The sequence below is a fragment of the Arachis hypogaea genome, chromosome 15 (genome assembly GCF_003086295.3).
Source record: "Arachis hypogaea cultivar Tifrunner chromosome 15, arahy.Tifrunner.gnm2.J5K5, whole genome shotgun sequence".
NCBI lineage: Eukaryota > Viridiplantae > Streptophyta > Magnoliopsida > Fabales > Fabaceae > Arachis > Arachis hypogaea.
In genome coordinates, this window is record NC_092050.1 from 80,685,844 (window position 1) to 80,693,228 (window position 7,385).

Consider the following 7,385-nt stretch of genomic DNA (forward strand, 5'->3'; position numbering starts at 1 on the left):
CTTGTAGCTTTTTGCCTCTTGAATAGTTTTGGCATCTCACTTTATCCATTGAAGTTCAGAATGATTGGTATCTATAGGAATTCAAAGTTCAGATAGTGTTATTGATTCTCCTAATTCAGTATGTTGATTCTTGAACACAGCTACTTTATGAGTCTTGGCCGTGGCCCTAAGCACTTTGTTTTCCAGTATTACCACCAGATACATAAATGCCACAGACGCATAACTGGGTGAACCTTTTTAGATTGTGACTCAGCTTTGCTGAAGTCCCCAATTAGAGGTGTCCAGGGTTCTTAAGCACACTCTTTTTTTTTTCTTTGGACCTTGACTTTAACCGCTCAGTCTCAAGTTTTCAGTTGACACCTTCACGCCACAAGCACATGGTTAGGGACAGCTTAGTTTAGCCGCTTAGGCCAGGATTTTATTCCTTTAGGCCCTCCTATCCACTGATGCTCAAAGCCTTGGATCCTTTTTATTTACCCTTGCCTTTTGGTTTTAAGAGCTTTTGGCTTTTTCTGCTTGCTTGTTCTTTTTCTCTTTTTTTTTCGCAAGCTTTGTATTCACTGCTTTTTCTTGCTTCAAGAATCATTTTTATGATTTTTCAGATTATCAAATAACATGTCTCCTTGTCATCATTCTTTCAAGAGCCATCATATTTAACATTCTTAAACGTCAAATTCAAAAGACATATACACTATTCAAGCATTCATTCAGAAAACAAAAAGTATTGTCACCACATCAAAATAATTAAACTAGTTTCAAGGATGAATTCGAAACCATGTACTTCTTGTTCTTTTGTTTTTAAAACATTTTTCATTTAAGAGAGGTGATGGATTCATATTCACTACTTTAAGGCATAGACACTTAGATACTAATGATCATGTAATAAGACACAAACATAAATAAACATTTAACATAAAAAATGAAAAACAGAAAATTTAAGAACAAGGAATGAGTCCACCTTAGTGATGGTGGCGTTTCCTTCTTGAGGAACCAATGATGTCCTTGAGCTCTTCTATGTCTCTTCCTTGTCTTTGTTGCTCCTCCCTCATTGCTCTTTGATCTTCTCTAATTTCATGAAGGATGATGGAGTGCTCTTGATGTTCCACCCTTAGTTGTCCCATGTTGGAACTTAATTCTCCTAGGGAGGTGTTGATTTGCTCCCAAAAATTCTGTGGAGGAAGGTGCATCCCTTGAGGCATCTCAGGGATTTCTTGGTGATGAGCTTCTTCATGCGTCCCTTGAGATCCATGAATAGGCTCTCTTATTGGCTCCATCCTTTTCTTAGTGATGGGCTTGTCCTCATCAATGAGAATATCTCCCTCTATGTCAATCCCAGCCAAATTGCATAGATGGAAAATGAGGTGAGGAAAGGCTAACCTTGTAGAGTTCTTGAGGTATAACCTCATGAACCTCCACTTCCTCCCCAATCATGATACTGTGGATCATGATGGCCCGGTCTACAGTAACTTCAGACCGGTTGCTAGTGGGAATGATTGAGCATTGAATGAACTCCAACCATCCTCTAGCTACAGGCTTAAGGTCCAGTCTTCTCAGTTGAACCGGTTTGCCTTTTGAGTCAATCTTCCATTGAGCTCCTTCCACACATATGTCCATGAGGACTTGGTCCAACCTTTGATCAAAGTTGACTCTTCTTGTGTAGGAGCGTGCGTTCTCTTCCATGATTGGCAAGTTGAACGCCAGCCTTTCATTTTCCGGACTGAAATCTAAGTAGTTCCCCCGAACCATGGTGAGCCAAGGCTTTGGATTCGGGTTCACACTTTGATCATGGTTCCTAGTAATCCATGAGTTTGCATAGAACTCTTGAACCATTAGGATTCCGACTTGCTGAATGGGGTTGGTTAGGATTTCCCAGCCTCTTCTTTGGATCTCATGTGGGATCTCCGGATACTCATTTTTCTTGAGTTTGAAAGGGACCTCGGGGATCACCTTCTTCTTGGCCACAACATCATAGAAGTGGTCTTGATGGACTTTAGAGATGAATCTCTCCATCTCCCATGACTTGGAGGTGGAAGCTTTTGTCTTCCCTTTCCCTTTTCTAGAGGTTTCTCCGGTCTTAGGTGCCATAATGGTAATGGAAAAACAAAAGCTTATGCTTTTACCACACCAAACTTAGAATATTTCTCGCCTTCGAGCAAAAGAAGAAAGAAAAGAAGTAGAAGAAGAGAAAATATGGAGGAGAGTGAGGGGGTGTACTCGGCCAAGGTATAGAAGAGAGGGTTGTGTTGTGTGGAAATGAAGGAGGGATGGAGGGGTTTATATAGTGAGGGGAGAGGGGGTAGGTTCGGCCATATTTGGTGGGTTTGGGTGGGAAAGTGATTTTGAATTTTGAAGGTAGGTAGGGTTTATGGGGAAGAGTAGATGGATGTGAGTGGTGGTAGGTGGTAATAGGGAAGAGAGATTGAGGTGATTGGTGAAGGGTTTTGGGGAAGGGTGTTTATTGGGAAGAGAGGATGAATGTTGAGAAGAGGGAAGAATATGAGTGGAGGTAGGTGGGGATCCTGTGGGGTCCACAGATGCTGAGATGATCCTGTGGGGTCCACAGATCCTAAGGTGCCAAGGATTTGCATCCTTGCACCAATTAGGCATGTAAAATGCCTTTGCATGCAATTCTGGCGTTTAAACGCTGAATTGATGCTTGTTCTAGGCGTTCAACGCCTAGATGCAGCATGTTTCTGGTGTTGAACGCCAGTTCTATGCTTGTTTCTGGCGTTCAGCGCCAGCTCTTCTCAGGGTGCATTCCTGGCGTTTGAACGCCAGGATGTTGCTTGTTTCTGGCGTTCAACGCCAGATCCATGCTCTGTTCTGGCGTTGAACGCCAGCCAGATGCTCCTTACTGGCGTTTAAACGCCAGTAAGTCCTTCCTCCAGGGTGTGATTTTTCTTCTGCTGTTTTTGATTCTGTTTTTAATTTTTGTATTTATTTTGTGACTCCACATGATCATGAACCTAGTAAAACATGAAAGAACAATAAAAATAAAAATAAAATTAGATAAATAAAAATTGGGTTGCCTCTCAACAAGCGCTTCTTTAATGTCAATAGCTTGACAGTGGGCTCTCATGGAGCCACACAGGTGATCAGATCAATTTTATAGACTCCCAACACCAAACTTAGAGTTTGGATATGGGAGTTCAACACCAAACTTAGAGTTTGGCTGAGGCCTCCCAACACCAAACTTAGAGTTTGACTGTGGGGGCTTTAGTTAACTCTGTACAGAGAGAAGCTTTCTATGCTTCCTCTCCATTGTTACAGAAAGAGATTCTTGAGTTTTAAACACAAGGTTGTCCTCATTCAGTTGAAGGATCAATTCTCCTCTGTCTACATCAATCACAGCTCTTCCAAGGATAATGGATTCATCCTCATCCTTCCCAGTGTCTAGGATTATGAAATCAGCAGGGATGTAAAGGCCTTTAACCTTTACTAACACGTCCTCTACTAGTCCATAAGCCATTTTCATAGATTTGTCTGCCATCTCTAATGAGAAATTGGCAGCCTGTACCTCAAGGATTCTGAGTTTCTCCATTACAGAGAGTGGCATGAGGTTTATCCCTGACCCAAGGTCACATAGAGCCTTCTCAAAGGTCATGGTGCCTATGGTACAAGGTATTAAGAACTTTCCAGGATCTTGTTTCTTCTGAGGTAATGTCAGTTGATCCAGATCACTCAGTTCATTGATGAGCAAGGGAGGTTCATCTTCCCAAGTCTCATTACCAAATAATTCGGCATTTAGCTTCATGATTACACCAAGGTACTTGGCAACTTGCTCTTCAGTAACATCCTCATTCTCTTCAGAAGAGGAATACTCATCAGAGCTCATGAATGGCACAAGGAGGTTCAATGGAATCTCTATGGTCTCCAGATGAGCCTCAGATTCCTTTGGTTCCTCAGAGGGAAACTCCTTGTTGATCACTGGACGTCCTAGGAGGTCTTCCTCACTGGGATTCACGTCCTCTTCCTCTTTTGTGGGTTCGGCGATGATTGATATATCAATGGCCTTGCACTCTCTCTTTGGATTCTCTTCTGTATTGCTTGGGAAAGTACTAGGAGGTGTTTCATTGATTTTCTTGCTCAGCTGGCACACTTGTGCCTCCAAATTTCTTATGGAAGACCTTGTTTCATTCATGAAACTCATAGTGGCCTTAGATAGATCAGAGACTAAATTTGCTAAGCTAGATGGATTCTGCTCATAATTCTCTATCTGTTGCTGAGTGGATGATGGAAAAGGTTTACTATTGTTAAACTTGTTTCTTCCACCATTATTAAAGCCTTGTTGAGGCTTTTGTTGACCTTTCCATGAGAAATTTGGATGATTTCTCCATGAGGGGTTATAGGTGTTTCCATAAGGTTCACCCATGTAATTCGCCTCTGCTATTGCAGGGTTCTCAGGATCATAAGCTTCTTCTTCAGAAGATGCCTCTTTAGTACTGTTGGATGATTCCTTCAATCCATTCAGACTCTGAGAGATCATATTGACTTGTTGAGTCAATATTTTATTCTGAGCCAATATGGTATTCAGAGTATCAATTTCAAGAACTCCCTTCCTCTGAGGCGTCCCATTACTTACAGGATTCCTCTCAGAAGTGTACATGAACTGGTTATTTGCAACCATGTCAATGAGTTCCTGAGCTTCTACAGGCGTTTTCTTTAGGTGAATGGATCCACCTGCAGAATGGTCCAATGACATCTTTGATAACTCAGATAGACCATCATAGAATATATCCAGGATGGTCCATTCTAAAAGCATGTCAGAAGGACACTTTTTGGTCAGTTCCTTGTATCTCTCCCAAGCTTCATAGAGGGATTCTCCTTCTTTCTGTCTGAAGGTTTGAACATCCACTATAAGCTTGCTAAGCTTTTGAGGAGGAAAGAACTTGGCAAAGAAAGCCGTGATCAGCTTATCCCAAGAGTTTAGGCTATCTTTAGGTTGAGAGTCCAACCATACTCTAGCTCTGTCTCTTACAGCAAACGGGAAAAGCATAAGCCTGTGGACTTCAGGATCAACCCCATTGGTCTTAACAGTATCACAGATCTGCAAGAATTCAGTTAAGAACTGAAAGGGATCTTCAGATGGAAGTCCATGAAACTTGTAATTTTTTTCCATCAGAGAAACTAATTGAGGTTTAAGCTCAAAGTTGTTTGCTCCAATGGCAGGAATTGAGATGCTTCTTCCATGTAAATTGGAATTAGGTGCCGTGAAGTCACCAAGCATCCTCCTTGAATTATTATTATTTTCGGCCATATTGTCTTCTTCTTTTTCGAAAATTTCTGTCAGATTTTCTCCATGGAGTTGTGCTTTAGCTTCCCTTAGCTTCCTCTTCAGAGTCCTTTCAGGTTTAGGATCAGCTTCAACAAGAATGTTCTTATCCTTATTCCTGCTCATATGAAAAAGAAGAAGAAAGCAGAAAATATGGAATCCTCTATGTCATAGTATAGAGATTCATTTATGTGAGTAGAAGAAGAGAAGAATGTAATGTAAGGAAGAGAAGAGGAAAAACTCGAACACAGAGAGGAGGATAGGGTTCGAATTTTTGGGTGGAAGAGAAGTGTTAGTAGATGAATAAATAAATAGAAGGAGATGAGAGGTGAGAAAATTTCGAAAATTAATTAAAATAAAAATTAAATTTAAAGTTAAATTTCGAAAATTAAAGTTTGAAATTAAATTAAAAATTAAAATTTAAAGTAATTAGTTAATTAAAAAGGAATTTTGAAAAAAAGAGGGAGGGATTTTCGAAAATTAAAGGTAGAAAGTTAGTTGGGCAGTTTTGAAAAAGATAAGAATCAAACAAAAAGTTAAGTGGTTAAGAGATTTTGAAAATCAAATTTTGGAAAGATAAGATTGAAATTTGAAAAAGATGTGATTGAAACAAAAAGATAAGATTGATTGAAAAAGATTTGAAAGTCAAATTTTGAAAAGATTGGAAGTTAGAAAAGAAGTTAGAAAAGATTTTAAATTTGATTTCGAAAAAGATATGATTGAAAATTATTTTGAAAAAGGTTTGAAAAATAAATTTAAAAAGATTTGATTTTGAAAATTAAAGTTGATTACTTGACTAACAAGAAACAAAAAGATTTGATTTTAAAATTTAAAGATTGAACCTTTCTTATTAGGCAAGTAACAAACTTTACATTTTTGAATCAATCACATTAATTGTTAGTAATATTTTCGAAAATATGAGATAGAATTAAGAAAAATATTTTTGAAAAATATTTTTATAATTTTCGAAAATAAATAAGAAAAAATGAAAAAGATTTGATTTTTGAAAAAGATTTTGAAAAAGATAGGATTTCCAAATTGAAAATTTGATTTGACTCATAAGAAACAACTAAATTTTAAAAAGTTTTGAAAAAGTCAACTCAAATTTTTGAAAATTTATGAGTGAAAAAGGAAAAGATATTTTTTTATTTTTGAATTTCTTATGATGAAAGAGAAAAACACAAAATTGACACAAAACATAGAAATTATGAATCAAAACAACTAATGCATGCAAGAACACTTTGAATGTCAAGATGAACACCAAGAACACTTTGAAGATCAAGATGAACATCAAGACTTATTTTTGAAAATTTTTAAGAAAAGAAAAAACATGCAAGACACCAAAATTAAAAATTTGTATTCTTTAGACATTAATAATTCAAGAATGCATATGAAAAATAAGGAAAGACACAAAACAAAAAAATATGAAGATCAAACAAGAAGACTGGCCAAGAACAACTTGAAGATCATGAAGAATGCAATGCATGAAATTTTCGAAAATAATTTTTTGAAAATTAAAAAGATGCAATTGACACCAAACTTAAATATTGACTCTAGACTCAAACAAGAAACACAAAAATTATTTTTGGTTTTGTGATTTTATAAAAAAAAATTTTTTTGTATTTTTCGAAAATTAATTGGGAAAAACGAAAAAGAGAATATATTTTTTTCTTTATATATTTTTCAAAAATAAGAAATAAAAAGCTTAAAATTAAAATAAAATTACCTAATCTGAGCAACAAGATGAACCGTCAGTTGTCCAAACTCGAACAATCCCCGGCAACGGCGCCAAAAACTTGGTGTGCGAAATCGTGATCGTTCCTTCCTTGGTAACGGCACTAAAAACTCAATACGCACGTTCATGTTCTTAATTCTGTTTCATAACTTCGTACAACTAACCAGCAAGTGCACTGGGTCATCCAAGTAATAAACCTTACGTGAGTAACGGTTGATCCCACGGAGATTGTTGGTATGAAGCAAGCTATGGTCACCTTGTAAATCTCAGTCAGGCAGATATTAAAAGGTTATGGAGTTTTCGAATAATAATAATATTTAAACAGAAAATAAAGATAGAGATACTTATGTAATTCATTAGTGAGAATTTCAGAAAAGT

The 7,385-nt window shown here is 37.3% G+C and overlaps 1 non-coding gene across 1 annotated transcript; it reads left to right on the forward strand.

Annotated features, from left to right (window-relative positions):
- Window positions 1–4,756: 4,756 nt before the first annotated feature.
- LOC112752281 (small nucleolar RNA R71) lies at window positions 4,757–4,864 on the forward strand. Its single transcript, XR_003176726.1, has one exon. It is a non-coding gene; the product is annotated as a small nucleolar RNA R71 (small nucleolar RNA).
- The last annotated feature ends 2,521 nt before the right edge of the window (window positions 4,865–7,385 follow it).